Source organism: Crinia signifera, chromosome 4 (assembly GCF_055691185.1).
Source record: "Crinia signifera chromosome 4, ASM5569118v1, whole genome shotgun sequence".
Classification (NCBI taxonomy): Eukaryota; Metazoa; Chordata; class Amphibia; order Anura; family Myobatrachidae; genus Crinia; species Crinia signifera.
Genome location: NC_139220.1, coordinates 246,090,766 through 246,110,513, shown reverse-complemented (window position 1 = coordinate 246,110,513; position 19,748 = coordinate 246,090,766).

Genomic DNA, 19,748 nt, shown 5'->3' with positions numbered 1-19,748 from the left:
TCATGGTCTGGGGAGGGACCATGAATGAATTTGAAAATCTGATGGTGGACATTAACAATAGGAATTCACCGATCAAATTCACGTATCAAGCCTCCGAACGGGTAGTCAATTACTTGGATGTTAGCGTTGAAATAATAGATGGCAGCATGGTCACCAGCCTATACACAAAGCCAACTGATAAGAACAATGTATTAAGGGCAAGCAGTTTCCATCCGGTGACCTTGAAAAAAGCACTGCCCAAGTCACAGATGATAAGGGCAGCTAGGATCGTCAGCGACAGGGAAAAGCTACCCACAGTGCTTGATGGGATGGTCGACAGATTCCTCCAGAGAGGTTATGACAAAAAGCTCCTGGGCAAACAGAAAGAAGAAACCCTGACTCTATCAAGAAGCACCCTATTGGCTCCGAAAGAACGCTCTCCTACAGAAATAATAAAATCCAAAAGCACTCTACCGTTCGTTTCCAAATACAGCACGTCCAGCTCAGTCCTACCAAGGGCAGCAAGGGCTCTGTGGCCAATTATAAGAACTGATGCCAATCTACCATCCCTGAGAGAAAAGACTCCCTTGATCTGCCATACACGCGGGAGGAACATCAAGGACATTATAGTCCACAATGACATTACGGGGTTTGCTAAAAGTTCTGATACCCCGACTGGACATTTCCTAAGTAAGCCCAATGGCTGTTACAAATGTATAGGCTGTACAACTTGCCAACATATGTTAACTGGTCCAGCTTTTGTGCACCCCAGAGATGGTAGATCCTTTCCGATCAGACATGTGTTGACATGTACCACCACACATGTGATATATGTCATCCAGTGCCCGTGTAATCTCCTTTATGTAGGAAAGACCGTGAGAACATTAAGGACCAGAATGGCACTGCATAGGTCGGCGATCGGCAAGGCTTTGGCCGGCAAAGAAAACGAACAGCCTGTCGCCAAGCATTTTGCCGCCAAATCACATAAGCTATCAGATCTAAAACATACAGTAATAGATCACATCCCAGACACCCTTAGGAGAGGAGACAGAGACGGAAACCTGTTAAAGAGAGAAGCAAGATGGATACATCAGTTAAACAGTATCAAACCTTCAGGTCTGAATGACAAATTACCTCTGAGCGTTTTCCTGTAATAGCCTTGCTGGTTTTCATCTGAAACTCCGAGTCAAGAGCCATCATTGGCACTATGGAACATTCACTAAAGGACCAAACCAGATGGCGCCCTACCATACCAATTGATTGACTCTTAACTTAATGCTAGACATCCATCAATTTTTGTGCCACAAGGTCCCCCGTTTCTTTCCATATGCCAATCACGGTGCAATTGATATGATGCTAATTGTGGACCTAATCTGGCATATTTTGGTGGGCTCTAATTCCCCCCTTTTGGTTGCTTGCTCTAAACCCTGCTATTTCCCTCTTGTACCACTACCACCAGGGCCTCCAGGCCTGGCAGGCCTATCGCGGTGTGCTTTTTTCTTCCTCTCTGTCTTATCTTTCTATCCTGTCATTTTTTTCCAATGTAGATATCATGTATGGGACAATACCCAATGGGCCTGTAAGGCCTATCGTGAGTGTGCTTTTGCTTCTTCTCTGGCTTGTCTTCCTATCCTTTCATTTTTCTTCCATTGTTATTAATATGTATTTGATATAGTCTCACAGGCCTCTTTAGGCCTATCGTAAGGGTACTGTAGTGCCCCCCCAGACCCCTCTCCCTGAGACATAACAATTGTTATAGAAGTTATAGCTCAGATGTCATCTTAGAGGTGATACAATACAGTGGACATTTGGAAACAATGACCCCATTTTGGACAACCTAGATTTGCCAAAAAACATACACCCATAATGAGAAAAAATTGACATTTATAGATATGTCAACATTTATGTCGACTTAAGAAGGAAAGTCCATATATTAATCGTAATATGACACATACATCTACATTAACCCCAGGTGTAGCCTACCCCCTAATATAGGGGCATTTAACGCTGACCCAGTGACAAGGTCTTTTTAACCAGTGTGATTTTTCTACAATGATCCTCACTCACAGATCTCTTTCTAATGTACCAGTGCACGCAACTTCACGCACTTAATAGAAGACACACATTTATTGGAGCAACACAGTATTACGCTCCACGCACATCTTGCTATTGCCTTTGATATGTTTTTACACTTATGTGATCGTTTTAGAAAATGCACAGATTTTCTCATGCTGTATTATTATACACTTTTCAGCCTCCGTTGAACTGAGACCCAGTGACTTCCGGGTAAGCGATAGCCTGTTTCCTCACCATAGCAACAGAGGAAGCTTGCGGTCCATTATGCGCTCCAACCCCGCAGCAGCCTCCTAACACACACGCGTCACTGCCTATACGTCACTTCCGGCATGACGCACTTCCGGCTAACAGCTCCCGGCGTCCTGGAACTCCGTGATACGGTAAGACTGTTCTTTTGCACCTATTTAAGATTGTTTGTATTGCTTTATCACTGTTCTACCTACACCTTGACAAAGGGGCTAGTCCCCGAAACGTTGGTTTGGTCACGTTTAAATATATTTGAAAATTCCTAAGAGTGCCGCTGCCTGTCTCCTTCTTTCTGCAAATCTGATCCAGAAGGCACCTAGGTACGCTGTACCATTAGCAGGAGTGCCGGGCCGCAACCACTTCCCTAAACTATTGGGTGTTGTGTACACCCCCCGGAGCCAAGGCACCCCGAACTGTATAACTACGGATTAATCTGTTAAGGTGGAATCTTTTAACATACAGACCTTGCTTCACCACTGAAGCCCATTTCCACACATTGGAAATTCGTTTCTGGCTCACCTGACTGTAGGTGTCGACACACACAGAAGTGTCTACATGGCGAAATCAGCAGCAAAAAGCAACCTGGTAAGGAGCGAAGCCGAAGCCCCTTCAAGGGAAACACCAGGCTTCCAAGGCATGACTGTGGACAGATGTGAGCACTACAGCTTTTCCGAGGACGATTCCGAAAGACTGTTGTTCAAACAAAGACTGCATCTAATGGACGAACAGCCTAATTTAGATGTCCTTTATAAACAATGGTACCGCCTGAGAAAAAGGGAGGTTGACTACCTACTTCATGGGGTGTCCCTCTCTGAGTACCATCGGGAGAAAATGATACCACGGGGCTTCAGAGTCAGGAACACCCCGACCATCGGTCGGCATAATCCCAGCTTTTGCCGCCGATGGATCGGGATCCTGAACAAGTGTAGCCATGATTTATTACTCCTAGTAATAGAAGAAGCAGGACATGAATTAAAGGCTGCCAAGGAAGCTGTTGCAGACTTTGAGAAAAAACACAAAACAGATTTCACACAGGACCCGTCTCAGGATTGGATACAGAAGATACAAGTCCAAGTTGACAACTATCAGAGGGATCTTCTGAAGTTTAAAAGAAATAAATATTACGCTGTGAAGGAGGACTACGATGGCAACAGGGTTTACAGGTGGTTGACAGGTGGAGATGGTGAAGGTTACCATCGTGGCCGCCCACAAAGGCAAAGACCCTTCAGACGGGCACCAAGCAACACCCCCAGAAAAACTCAGGCGTCATCTAACAGTGACAGCGAGTTTAATGTGGACTCTGACACCCCGGACCAACTGGCCCCTTTAGGGACACCCAGGGAGGACGATACTCCCACTACAACAAAGAAAAGAGGAGGCGGTCGACCACCCGCAGGGGGGGCCAGACCGCGCGGATCAAAGAAAACCGCAGACCAATAGAATCCCTCGTTTACAATTTGTCCAAACGCACCTTCAACCCAATTGAATTGAAAGTGCTGGAGAATGGTCTTTCGTTTGTTCCCACCACCCCCCATGATGAGCTAACGTGGAAGGTAGACCTCTATAGGCACAATAGAAATCTACGATTGAAGGAATACTTCCAACATCGCCCTGTGCCTGCCATCGAGTTCCCACATCAGGATTTCATTAAATCCAAAAAGAAATCAACATTTGACCCACAGTCCCAAAATGCGGCTATACCCACCTATACCAGACTCTTGGATGAATCAATATCTAGATTCTCCAAAACCCCCCATCCCATCCATACCAATCTAAGCAGGTCTGAGCAAAAAGCCCTGACACAGATGAGCAAATATCGTGATGTGGTGTTCAGGGCTGCCGACAAAGGTGGCGGCCTTGTCATCCAGGACCTGACCACCTATATCGAAGAGTGTGATCGACAGCTGGCAGATGTGGAGATCTATGAACATCTGATAAGAGATCCGACGATGGAGTTCAAACGTGAGCTTGATACGCTATTGAAACAAGCAACCAAAGATGGTCACATCACTGAACAGTTACAGCAGGCCCTGACACAAGACAATCCATCTGTCCCCATTTTCTTCACATTGCCAAAAATCCACAAAAACATCACACACCCCCCTGGACGCCCAATCATCTCTGCTCAGAATTCCATTTTCCAACCTGTTTCCCAGTTTCTTGACAGCATCCTACAGCCCATCATCCGCAATCAACCAACCTACATCAAAGACACGACTGACTTTCTTAACATCTTAAAGGAGACGCCCAACGTCCCCCCAGGTACAGTGCTGTGTGTCATGGACGTAACCAGCCTGTACACAAGCATCCCCCATGAAGAGGGACTACAAGTGATGAGAGAGTTTTTGGTTCAGAACAATTTACAATCACTAGATGTTGAACTCTTCATCAATCTGTTACGTATGACCCTCACTAAAAATTATTTCCTTTTTAACGGAAAATTCTACAAGCAATTATCTGGATGCTCAATGGGCAGTAACGTCTCGCCTTCTTTTGCAAATGTATATATGTTCAATGAAGAAAAGTCCATGTTCTTCGATAATATTCTGGCATATAACAAGATCATTAAATTTACCCGCTATATTGACGACTTATTCATGGTCTGGGGAGGGACCATGAATGAATTTGAAAATCTGATGGTGGACATTAACAATAGGAATTCACCGATCAAATTCACGTATCAAGCCTCCGAACGGGTAGTCAATTACTTGGATGTTAGCGTTGAAATAATAGATGGCAGCATGGTCACCAGCCTATACACAAAGCCAACTGATAAGAACAATGTATTAAGGGCAAGCAGTTTCCATCCGGTGACCTTGAAAAAAGCACTGCCCAAGTCACAGATGATAAGGGCAGCTAGGATCGTCAGCGACAGGGAAAAGCTACCCACAGTGCTTGATGGGATGGTCGACAGATTCCTCCAGAGAGGTTATGACAAAAAGCTCCTGGGCAAACAGAAAGAAGAAACCCTGACTCTATCAAGAAGCACCCTATTGGCTCCGAAAGAACGCTCTCCTACAGAAATAATAAAATCCAAAAGCGCTCTACCGTTCGTTTCCAAATACAGCACGTCCAGCTCAGTCCTACCAAGGGCAGCAAGGGCTCTGTGGCCAATTATAAGAACTGATGCCAATCTACCATCCCTGAGAGAAAAGACTCCCTTGATCTGCCATACACGCGGGAGGAACATCAAGGACATTATAGTCCACAATGACATTACGGGGTTTGCTAAAAGTTCTGATACCCCGACTGGACATTTCCTAAGTAAGCCCAATGGCTGTTACAAATGTATAGGCTGTACAACTTGCCAACATATGTTAACTGGTCCAGCTTTTGTGCACCCCAGAGATGGTAGATCCTTTCCGATCAGACATGTGTTGACATGTACCACCACACATGTGATATATGTCATCCAGTGCCCGTGTAATCTCCTTTATGTAGGAAAGACCGTGAGAACATTAAGGACCAGAATGGCACTGCATAGGTCGGCGATCGGCAAGGCTTTGGCCGGCAAAGAAAATGAACAGCCTGTCGCCAAGCATTTTGCCGCCAAATCACATAAGCTATCAGATCTAAAACATACAGTAATAGATCACATCCCAGACACCCTTAGGAGAGGAGACAGAGACGGAAACCTGTTAAAGAGAGAAGCAAGATGGATACATCAGTTAAACAGTATCAAACCTTCAGGTCTGAATGACAAATTACCTCTGAGCGTTTTCCTGTAATAGCCTTGCTGGTTTTCATCTGAAACTCCGAGTCAAGAGCCATCATTGGCACTATGGAACATTCACTAAAGGACCAAACCAGATGGCGCCCTACCATACCAATTGATTGACTCTTAACTTAATGCTAGACATCCATCAATTTTTGTGCCACAAGGTCCCCCGTTTCTTTCCATATGCCAATCACGGTGCAATTGATATGATGCTAATTGTGAGCCTAATCTGGCATATTTTGGTGGGCTCTAATTCCCCCCTTTTGGTTGCTTGCTCTAAACCCTGCTATTTCCCTCTTGTACCACTACCACCAGGGCCTCCAGGCCTGGCAGGCCTATCGCGGTGTGCTTTTTTCTTCCTCTCTGTCTTATCTTTCTATCCTGTCATTTTTTTCCAATGTAGATATCATGTATGGGACAATACCCAATGGGCCTGTAAGGCCTATCGTGAGTGTGCTTTTGCTTCTTCTCTGGCTTGTCTTCCTATCCTTTCATTTTTCTTCCATTGTTATTAATATGTATTTGATATAGTCTCACAGGCCTCTTTAGGCCTATCGTAAGGGTACTGTAGTGCCCCCCCAGACCCCTCTCCCTGAGACATAACAATTGTTATAGAAGTTATAGCTCAGATGTCATCTTAGAGGTGATACAATACAGTGGACATTTGGAAACAATGACCCCATTTTGGACAACCTAGATTTGCCAAAAAACATACACCCATAATGAGAAAAAATTGACATTTATAGATATGTCAACATTTATGTCGACTTAAGAAGGAAAGTCCATATATTAATCGTAATATGACACATACATCTACATTAACCCCAGGTGTAGCCTACCCCCTAATATCGTGACCTCTGCCAGACGCTCCACGCTCCTGACCGCAGGCCTCAGACTAGTAAGGCAGACGGCGCACAGCCCGACACCGGACCTAGTCGAGCCAACGCGGATAAAGGAAGCACACGGAGCGCCCAGACCTGGGCAGCAACATCCTTCCACCCGAGCAGCTCCCGAGCACTGCACTCTCAAGCAGCACCCCCCGTACAGCACCGGAACGACCGCCGACAAACAACCACCCTCGGCACGCCACCCAATACTACCATTTTGGGCCCCCGAGTAAGACCTGTGGGAAGCTCCAAGGAACAACGCACAGATAAGCGGGACGCCGCAACTGTGCCCACCGCCAACCAGACCTAAAAACCCCCCCCCCCACATCACCTTGCCCCGACCCCGGACTCTGTCCCGCTTCAGAGACCCCCGGAATCGGAACATTCCCCGCTACCCCTATCCCACTATCCCACCACCGCTGTTTTTGTCTACAACTCCCAAACCTCCCCCATCTTATTATTGTGTGTATATGTGCCAACCGCACATTTTGTTTGTATATGAAACATTGTTAACCATTTGTGCAACTATTGTATCATTAAAGGCAATTTAAGCGACACAAACCGGCTTATAATTGTGTCATCACACCAAACACCAAAGGGGCAGAGCGCTTCACTGAACCCTTCTTCTACTACTTACCCTCGATTGGCCTAGTCACCCAATAAGTGAAGCAGCTAACCCCGACCACTGGGATCAGTGCGCAGGAACAAAAAAGACCCAATACGTATCAGAACCCGACTAAGGACCTGCAGCAAAGTCCCACCCACATGGGACTAACAGATATACGAATCGATAGGGAAAAGAGGGCGACCGAAGCCTTTGAGATACTGAATGGAGACAACGCTCCCAACAACAGCAACACAAATGAAACCTTTTGCGACAACTTCTTACTTTTAGAAAAACTCATCAATAAAGAAACAAAACTGTGGTGGGACAGAAAGAGCCTGAAATGGTACCTAGAGAACACCATCATTCCAAAGGGACTAAGAATTAAGAAACCACCAACGCACAACAGAGAGGACCCAATCTTTATGGCCAAATGGGAATCAATACTTAAAGACTGCTCAAAACAACTGATATCCCTGCTAATCGAAGACAACAGCAACAAACTCGAACATCTGGACAAAGAAATAGAAAGAATTGACAAGAATCTAGATCCATATAAAGACCAAGCAGAATTCATCACACTATCAAACCTGACCGTAAACAGACTAAGAAGGAACGAAACGAAAATCATCAACACCAAAAAGAACAAGATTATTAGAGACAAGTACGGCATAAAGAAGCATCCGAACAAGAAAGGCAACAAACGTGAGAAGAACGGACAGAAGAGACCAACAACACTACTAAAAACACCGACCAAGAAAGAGAATAGCACCAACCAGAAAAAGAACACCCCCCCATATAAGCGCCTCAACCTGACATACCAACAATACATGTCCAGAATCAACAACAGAGACCACATAACCAAGGAAGAGGGAAAAAAGGAAGCAGAACCAGAATCAGAAACCGACTCAACCGCCACCCACAATAGCACGGCCACAGAAGAATCTTTCTCAGTACACGAATTTAACATAGACACGCACTACACCAGGCTGGCAAGAGCCTCACTGGGACTAGGATGGAACGACAGCCACATCTCAGGGTGCCAGAACACACTCTACCAGACTCAAGAAGAAGAAGACACACACCGCCAGGCAGAAAACTACCTGACCAACAACTCCAGAACGACAGACAACGGCTGCAACGACCTTACAGAAACAGAGAAAAGGTGCACAAGAACGAACCCAAACAACAACACACCAGCACAAGGGAACCACAACAACAGCCTAACAGAACCAGAGGAAGCACCATCTATAAACCTAACCCCTACCTCCCCAAGCGACATACAACCGCAAACCGACAACGCAAGCGAATCATCCAACGAGGAAGAGGAAACATCAAGGCAGAACCTATTAGAAAAACACCAAGAAAAAGAACAAATACATCCTCTTTTTTTAGGGAAAACGCGAGCAACAAAACCACCAAATATCCAATCAACTACAAAAAAGAGGGAGCACTTGGACAGAACATCAAGAAAACGAGAAGGGGATGCAGGGGGGGCCAAAAGCAAAAAACAGAAAATAAAGAGAACAAATCCGAAGACAAAAAAGTAGGAGAAGGCGTATTCAACCTAAGCAATCACACCCTGACGGCAGAACATCTAAAAATACTGGACAAAGGCCTAAAATTTGCACCATCGAACAAATTAAACAAGTTCGAAACATATCTGGACCTCCACAACTTTGCGCGGAAACTATCCCTCAAGAAGTTCTTCGCCAACACAGTGCCAACAGAAACAAAGAACCAAGAAGGACCTCACAAACACACAACTCTGAAACCCCCCTCAAACTTCTATCCGAGCCACGTAAACGGACCACAAATTAACGCATTCGTGAAAATGGTGGAAAAAGACTTAGAAACACTCGAAACAGAAAAGAAACAGAACAAAAGGAACGAGAAACACAGAGACAACCTAACCCGAAAAGAACGGGAAGCACTACAAGAACTACAAGACCTAAAATCCATCATCATCAAACCAGCCGACAAGGGAGGGGGAATAGTAATCCTTAACAAAACAGAATACCTAGAAGAAGCCAACAAAATTCTCAACGACAAAACGACCTACAGCAAACTAGACGGAGACCCAACCAACACTTTTAAAAGGCAACTAAACAGACTCCTTACGGAAGGCCTCACCACCGGGATCCTCAATCAGAACGAATACAAATTCATCAACATCAACCACCCGGTCATCCCTGTCTTCTATTATCTTCCAAAGATTCACAAAAACCCCACCAACCCACCAGGCAGACCTATAATCTCAGGGATCTCATCACTCACATCAAACCTTTCAGAGTACCTGGACACCATACTCCAACCATATGTACAAGAACAAAGATCCTACCTGCGAGACACCACCCAAGCTTTGAACAGATTAGAAAACATCACATGGGAACAAGACCTATGGATAGCAACCTCCGATGTCACGTCACTGTACACAGTCATAGATCACGGACAAGGCAGAGAGAGCATCAAATACCACTTGGAAAAAGACCACACCACAACACCCGAATACCGCAACTTCATCCTGGACAGCATAACCTTCATACTCCAACACAACTACGTATGGTTCGAGAACCAATTCTACCTACAAACCACTGGGACCGCTATGGGTACGAAATTCGCACCAAGTTATGCGAATCTGTTCATGGGGTGGTGGGAGGACAACTACATTTGGAATGAACACAACTGGAAAGGGAACCTCATCACTTGGAACAGATATATAGATGATGTCCTATTTATCTGGAAGGGGACCGAGGAATCACTTCAACTCTTCCTCAAACACATCAACAACAATAACAACAACCTAAAGTTTACCACTGAGTACAGCAAAACAGAAGTCAACTTCCTCGACCTCAAGATCTTCATCGAGGACACAAAACTACATACAAAAACATACAGGAAGAAAGTGGATGTGAATAGCTTCATCCTCTCCACCAGCGGACACCATCCACAATGGCTGCAGACCATACCCAAAAGCCAATACATCAGATTACGCCGAAACTGCTCAAGACTGACAGATTTCCATGAACAAAGCGAAGAATTAACAACACAATTCAAAGAGAAACAATACAGCGAAGAACACCTGGACAAAGCAAGAAAAGAAGTAGAAGACATAGAAAGGAAGAACCTACTCAAATACAAAAACAAAGACACCAAGAAAGAACCAGGAATACCACTCTTCATCACCAACTACTCTAGACAAGCAACAAAAATAAAGCAGATCCTCAGAAAGCACTGGCCAATACTCCTACAGGATGAACAACTGAGCGAGCACATTCAGGATAGACCAAGAGTCATATACAGAAAAGCGCCCAACATACGAGACAAACTTGTTCACAGCTGCATTCCACCAAAGCTCAAGAAACAAGGTACAATCAACGGGAAAGAACCACCCAAGGGCTTCTATCACTGCGGCCAATGCACCGGGTGCAAGAACCAGAAACAACTCAGCACTAAACCAAGGGAAGAATTCACATCAGCATCAACAGGCAAAACATATCGGATCAAAAGTCAAATAACCTGTAACAACAAAGGAGTGATATACCTTTTAGAATGCCCCTGCGGGAAACAATATGTGGGAAGAACAACAAGAACCCTGAAGACACGCATAAAAGAACATCTCCACAACATCAAGAAGGGGTTCGAAGACCACAACCTATCACAACATTTTAAACAACACCACAACAGTGATCCCAAACACCTCACGTTCATAGGAATCGAGAGAGTAACACAAAACTGGAGAGGAGGAGACTATACACAACTCATCAACAAAATAGAACTCAGGTGGATGTACGAACTGAGAACACTTAACCCAAGAGGACTCAATCTAGACAATGAAGTCAAATCAATAGTCGGAAAAAAGAAATAATCCACATGGACATTTTAAGACTTATGGCAACGACCAACATTCACCAACAGACTATAACCCCGAACCACTTTTTTACCATTTGCGTTTTCCATGTCCCATTTTCTTTCCCCTTCTAGCCCGCCAACAATTACACCCTCAGTCACCCCCCCCTCCCCCTCCCCCCATCCCCCCCAAACCAAACCCCCCCCCCCCACTTACAAGCACCCATCCCGTCAAATCAAGCACAACATCACCGCTGAACAACATCAGATTGTCATCGCTATTTGCAGATGCAGCCCTGCAAACCACATATAGCAAACACTGCACCCGATCTAAAATCGAGCACTCTGCGCCCCATCCCTACTTTTTATATATAACACCACCCTGTGTACACTCTTCAATGTGCATATAACCCACATCCGCAGAATAACGTTGAATCGAGAAACAGTGGTTACCACTAGCAACCACAAACATGAGTGATCAGGAACAGCACAGACATAAGCATCAGAACGCCAATCAAGAAGCATGCAGAAGCACCAACCATTCAGACATCAGCAAGAACCAGAAGCACCAATCAGAAGACAGAAGACCGCACAGGAGACCCGCCCCCAGCCTACTTAAGGCAGACAAGCCACAAAGACTGTAAAACTCCCTAGAAGAAGGCCAGCACCAGGCCGAAACGCGTTGGAGGAACACCCAGAAGAGAAGCTCCATCATCCTACTCACAAACAGCCACAGAAAGCACCCCGGCGAGTGAGAGCACCCCAGGCAACGGCAGCAGCATACGGGACCAGAAGCGGAGCACGAGAGAAACACAGTCCGACCACCGCGACAGCAGATTGAAACATCCGCCGGGCAGAAGGAACATCGTGACGGGAACGGGAGGAGGTAAGCAGCCAGTGTCCGTCGGCAAGGACTCGCGACGGGGGAGACGCCAACCAGCCTAACCCCCGCTCGTGACCTCTGCCAGACGCTCCACGCTCCTGACCGCAGGCCTCAGACTAGTAAGGCAGACGGCGCACAGCCCGACACCGGACCTAGTCGAGCCAACGCGGATAAAGGAAGCACACGGAGCGCCCAGACCTGGGCAGCAACATCCTTCCACCCGAGCAGCTCCCGAGCACTGCACTCTCAAGCAGCACCCCCCGTACAGCACCGGAACGACCGCCGACAAACAACCACCCTCGGCACGCCACCCAATACTACCATTTTGGGCCCCCGAGTAAGACCTGTGGGAAGCTCCAAGGAACAACGCACAGATAAGCGGGACGCCGCAACTGTGCCCACCGCCAACCAGACCTAAAACCCCCCCCCCCCACATCACCTTGCCCCGACCCAGGACTCTGTCCCGCTTCAGAGACCCCCGGAATCGGAACATTCCCCGCTACCCCTATCCCACTATCCCACCACCGCTGTTTTTGTCTACAACTCCCAAACCTCCCCCATCTTATTATTGTGTGTATATGTGCCAACCGCACATTTTGTTTGTATATGAAACATTGTTAACCATTTGTGCAACTATTGTATCATTAAAGGCAATTTAAGCGACACAAACCGGCTTATAATTGTGTCATCACACCAAACACCAAAGGGGCAGAGCGCTTCACTGAACCCTTCTTCTACTACTTACCCTCGATTGGCCTAGTCACCCAATAAGTGAAGCAGCTAACCCCGACCACTGGGATCAGTGCGCAGGAACAAAAAAGACCCAATATGTATGGGACAATACCCAATGGGCCTGTAAGGCCTATCGTGAGTGTGCTTTTGCTTCTTCTCTGGCTTGTCTTCCTATCCTTTCATTTTTCTTCCATTGTTATTAATATGTATTTGATATAGTCTCACAGGCCTCTTTAGGCCTATCGTAAGGGTACTGTAGTGCCCCCCCAGACCCCTCTCCCTGAGACATAACAATTGTTATAGAAGTTATAGCTCAGATGTCATCTTAGAGGTGATACAATACAGTGGACATTTGGAAACAATGACCCCATTTTGGACAACCTAGATTTGCCAAAAAACATACACCCATAATGAGAAAAAATTGACATTTATAGATATGTCAACATTTATGTCGACTTAAGAAGGAAAGTCCATATATTAATCGTAATATGACACATACATCTACATTAACCCCAGGTGTAGCCTACCCCCTAATATAGGGGCATTTAACGCTGACCCAGTGACAAGGTCTTTTTAACCAGTGTGATTTTTCTACAATGATCCTCACTCACAGATCTCTTTCTAATGTACCAGTGCACGCAACTTCACGCACTTAATAGAAGACACACATTTATTGGAGCAACACAGTATTACGCTCCACGCACATCTTGCTATTGCCTTTGATATGTTTTTACACTTATGTGATCGTTTTAGAAAATGCACAGATTTTCTCATGCTGTATTATTATACACTTTTCAGCCTCCGTTGAACTGAGACCCAGTGACTTCCGGGTAAGCGATAGCCTGTTTCCTCACCATAGCAACAGAGGAAGCTTGCGGTCCATTATGCGCTCCAACCCCGCAGCAGCCTCCTAACACACACGCGTCACTGCCTATACGTCACTTCCGGCATGACGCACTTCCGGCTAACAGCTCCCGGCGTCCTGGAACTCCGTGATACGGTAAGACTGTTCTTTTGCACCTATTTAAGATTGTTTGTATTGCTTTATCACTGTTCTACCTACACCTTGACAAAGGGGCTAGTCCCCGAAACGTTGGTTTGGTCACGTTTAAATATATTTGAAAATTCCTAAGAGTGCCGCTGCCTGTCTCCTTCTTTCTGCAAATCTGATCCAGAAGGCACCTAGGTACGCTGTACCATTAGCAGGAGTGCCGGGCCGCAACCACTTCCCTATATATATATATATATATATATATGGAAAGAAATGTAGAAAGATAATGGCGACCAATTATTGTGAATTTAAAAGATAAAATGTAGGATATATATATATATATATATATATAAAAAGTATTTATTGGGATGACAATAAAAGGATAGGACAGTGAAAAAAGGACAATTATGCAAACATGAGCATATCAATTGTACAAAAGGACAATATGATGGGTAGTAAATGGAAGAAATGGGGGGTACAATGAAAAGGGGAATTCGATAAAAAACGACACTTGTATCTAAAAAGTTGGAGGAACTACAGATAAAAAGTTTAAATATGTAAAAGATATATATATAAAAGTTAAGATATAAAAATCCTTAACTTATGAGGTAGTAGGAGGTAGGTGTCCCAACGCGTTTCCTCGATGTGACTTCTTCATAATCATCCCAATAAATACTTTTTATATATATATATATATATTTCCTACATTTTATCTTTTAAATTCACAATAATTGGTCGCCATTATCTTTCTACATTTCTTTCCGTAAACCTATAAGTAACGGACCATTACTTTTATTGAAGGATAGGCTGACACCTTCATTTTATAAGGGAATATTATTGTGAGTCTTTTCGTTCTAGCACAAGTGGCGCCTCTTTTCCAAAACAAATGTATATATATATATATATATATATATATATATATATATATATATATATATATATATATATATATATATATATATATATAATAGGAGAAGACTGAGTCACTCGGGACTGGTTCAATAACAAACAACTCATAGCCAGACAATGGTTAAGTTGACGTTTCAGCCCTCAGGCTTTTATCAAAACAGCTTCCTGCCTTCTCCAGTGTGTGAAGGCAGGAAGGGGGTCTTGAAGAAGGTCCAGCATAGGACCGAAACGTCGACCTCTACCCACTGTTATGCACTAAATAAGGTGACTAAGTAAAAAAGCTACAAGCAAGTCCGGTGAGTGTCTGCGTTTTTTTCTTGTGGATATGGAAGCCCCTGGAGTGTGGTAGCTTTCTGGCATTGGCACCCTGGCTGTTGGCATAAAGAGTGGAGAGTGCTATCCTCGCAACATGGATATATATATATATATATATATATATATATATATATATCATACGACTGGCACTCACTTGATGATGTTTAGATGCTGGGGTGACAGTCCATAACCATAGGTTACAAACTAACCATATGGAATATATACATTTCAAATGAATTGTCAAGATCAAAGGTCCCAGAGGAGGACCGAAACGTAGATCCCCTGCACCTCCTGCTATGCTGCCTGAAATAAAAACTTGTTGACTGAGTAACCAAGACTGGTGAGTGACGCCAATTCATTTGAAATGTATATATATATATATATATATATATATATATACACAGCTGGTAGGTGGGCGGCACTAAAGGGACTTGTAATAATGAAGGTTTCCTGTCTTCATTATTACAAGCTGCTAGAGTGCCACCCATCTACCTTCTATACATTGGAAGGGAATACTATGGAATATGGAATACATTTGTCCAGGAGGGCACCTGGTGCTTTTTTACAAGAAATGAGCTGTGCCGGTGAATGCCATATTATGGCCTTGCCACAGGTGAAGGAAAGTTTTTAGCCCTGTACTACTCACTGCTTGCACTGCTACAAGCTGAGAAGAAGATGGCCCAGTCAGTGGGTAAAAGAGGCAAAACCTTTTTAGGTATGTAAGTGAAAGGAGAAAAACTAAAGTTGGAATAATAGGACTAAAGACAGAGAGTAGGATTCTTGTTGAGGGAGACAATGTAATGGCAGATCATATTAACAAATATTTTTGCTCAGTATTCACTACTGAAAAAGATAGAAAGGGGCCACAAATAGGTTGCAGGGATATTCAGAAAAATGAAATAGGTACATTTACAGAGAAAAAGGTCCTAACAGAGCTCTCAAAACTAAAAGTTAATTTATTCACTTTTAGTTTTGAGAGCTCTGTTAGGACCTTTTTCTCTGTAAATGTACCTATTTCATTTTGAATAATTCTGTTAATGGTGCTAACCAGAACCCCTTTAAGCTATTTTAGTATCCTTGTATGTATCCCATCTGGTCCCATTAATTTATTCATGGGACCAGATGGGATACATACAAGGATACTAAAATAGCTTAAAGGGGTTCTGGTTAGCACCATTAACAGAATTATTCACCCAGTCACTGGCTACAGGAATAATTCGGAGATAACTCGAAAAGTAAATGTAGTACCACTGCAAAATACGGAAGCAAGGAAGAGTCAAGCAACTACTGACCAGTGAGCCTCACAACAGTAGTAGGGAAATTGATGGAAACACTCTTAAAAGGAAGAGTTGTGTGTTATCTCAAATTCAGCAATTTACTGGATCCCAAACAGCATGGATTTACTCAGGGGAGATCATGTCAAACAAACCTTATTGACCTTTTTGACTGGGTGACTAAAGTATTAGATTGAGGAGGGGCAGTACATATAGCTTATCTAGACTTTAGTAAGGCTTTTCTCACTGTCCCACATTGCAGACTGCTAAACAAAAGCATACTAATATACTTGTATGAATAAGATCTTGGTTGCAGTACATAAAACAGAAAGTTACTGTAGACGGGTAATGTTATGAGTGTAATAACACAGGGATCTGTACTTGTACCTATTCATTTTAATATCTTTGTTGGAGAAATTGCAAATGGTATTGAAGGGAAAGTACAGTATGCCTTTTTGCAGATGATGCAAAGGTATGCAACAGGGAAGTTACACCAGGAAAGGTAACACAAATCATGGATGCTGTAGGTAGACTAGAGAAATGGTCAAGAGCATGGAAATTACAGTTTAGTGCAATAAATTGCAAACTCCTGCACTTGGGTTTCAAACATCCCAAAGCTAAATATAGTATTAATGGCACTATATTGGAAACTACTGAAGAAGAAAGGGATCTAGGAGTTACTATTTCAGGTGACTAAAAGGCAGGTAAGTACTGTAACAAAGCAATGAGGATGGCAAGTCAGGGGAGAGGAATCAGCAGCAGAAAGAAATAAGTAATAATGCTACTGTACAGGTCATTGGTATGACCACATCTAGAACACTGAGTCCAGATCTGGATGCCATATCTCCAGAAGGATAAAAAATACCTTAGAGACAACAAGGGCAACTAAAATGGTAAATAGTGCACTTTACAAAACTTACCCAGAAAGACTTAAACATTTCAAAATTTATAGTTTGGAGCAAAGGGGGAAAAGGGGGGACATTAAAGAAACTTTCAAATATGTCAAAATGTATATATAACAAGGTCCAGGAAGGAGACATTCTTCAAATGAAGTGAAGTACTGTATTAGAACACAAGAACATTCACTGAAACTACAGGGAAGGAGGTTTATAGGAAATCTGAGGAAAAATAACTTCACAGCAAGGGTAATGGCCAAGAGGAATAGCCTTCCATCAGAGGTGGACAAGACAGTAGAAAAAATGTAAATATGCATGGGATAGACATACTGTAAGGACATCCTTACAAATAAATATGGATCAAATAGGGTTTAAGGATAGCAATATGGTTAAAAATAAGGCAGACTAAATAGGCCAAATGGTTCTTGTCTGATGTTACGTTTCTATGAACTACATTTTTCACATTTTCCGCACAGGTAAATATAGACAGAGAGGGTGACATGTAATAGAATGAGAGTTTCAGAAAGTGAGAGAAATCTCCAGGTTTTTTTAAAGCGCCAATCATTTACACTGCAAAATCACACTGGTTTTGCAGTGTAAATGTGGTAGGGAATATAGATTGTAAGCTCCACTGGGGCAGGGACTGATGTGAATGTTCAAATATTCTCTGTAAAGTGCTGCGGAATATGTATGCGCTATATGAGAAACTTTTAATAAATAAATAAATGATTGGCGCTTTAAAAAAAAACCTGGAGATTTCTCACCAAATCTCTCACTTTCTGAATATCTCATCCTATTACATTTCACCCAGAGTATCAATTGTCAGTCATAATATGACTAATGGAGAGTTGAGGTGCCTAAATAGGAATTATCATTGACCTGGGATACATCTGTTTGCGGGTTTTCATGAAATTAACAATTCAAGGATGTGCAAACATGTTCTGGGGAACAAACTGTAATGCAATCACCAGGACCAGCATTAACAGCATTGCAGGCCAGGGCATTTTGGGCCCCTCCACATACATTCATAGGAGAAAAAAAATCAAAAAAAGCATAACAGATCCCTCCTGTGGTCCCATGCCAACTCTTCACTTGCTTCCATACAGTGAATGGCTGTCAACACTCTGATTGGTGGATAGATCCAGCCAACCACCAATCAGCATGCTGACAGCCTTTCACTGTTTGGCTGCAGGTTGGGTGGCAGGTAGAGGATGCTGGACTCTGATTGGTGGATATCTCCAGCCATCCACTATTCAGCATTCTGACAGCCATTCACTGTCTAGCTGCAGGCTGGGAAGCAGGAAGAGGAAGCTGCCTGGTTATTCTGTTTGTGTGTGATCCACAATCACAGTGACCAGGCAGTATTCTCTACTGCCTCCCAAGAAGCTTAGGAGGCAGAGGCCTCCAACCCAATCTGCTCCAGCTCGGAGGCCCTCGCGCAGCTGCTCATTGAGCCCATACATTAATATGGCCCTGGCAGTCACCATGCCAACACTTAAAATGAGAACAATCATAGTTTAAATACCACAATGTTAAGTTATGATGTTTGCATTACTAAAATGTTGACATCCACATATCATTGTATACAGCAATAGTGAGTTGGCACCTTTGTGATGGTTTGTATATTACAACTAACAAACACCTGTATTAAATTCGGTTAAGATGATCCAATAAACAAATGTAATATAGTCCAGACATGTATATTTATTAAAAATAGTCCTTTTTTCTTTCCATAAAATCAATAATATGACATCATGTTCATTCAGATGAAAAACATGTTCCCCTCTTGATGTAACAGAGATTGGGGGTTGCACGGAAACAAGAAGAGCCAAAGACTTCATCAGGGGTATGTCTACAGTGGCAGAACTGATTATCAATAATTACACATATTACACAAATAAGTACAGGTGTTGGACAGTGATTTAGAAATTGTCATAACTGGAATGCCTACATTGTTTGTAATATACATACAGGTCAAACATTTATATAATGTCATATACATCATATACACAGCATCAAGGGGTGTGGTACAGGTGATGAAGGGTTAAGAAGGGTTTTTCATCTGAATGATATGATATCATATTATTGAGTGTAAATTTTTTAATAAATATATACAGTGCATCTGGAAAGTATTCACAGTGCTTCACTTTTTCCACGTTATGTTATGTAACAGCCTTATTCCAAAATGGAATACATTTATTTTTCCCTCAAAATTCTACTCACAATACCACATAATAACGACATTTTAAAATGTTTTTGGGAAATCTTTGTGAATTTATTAAATTTAAAAAAATGAGAAATCACATGTACATAAGTTTTCACAGCCTTTGCTCAATACTTCGTTGATGCACCTTTGATATAGCCTCAAGTCTTTTTGAATATGATGCCA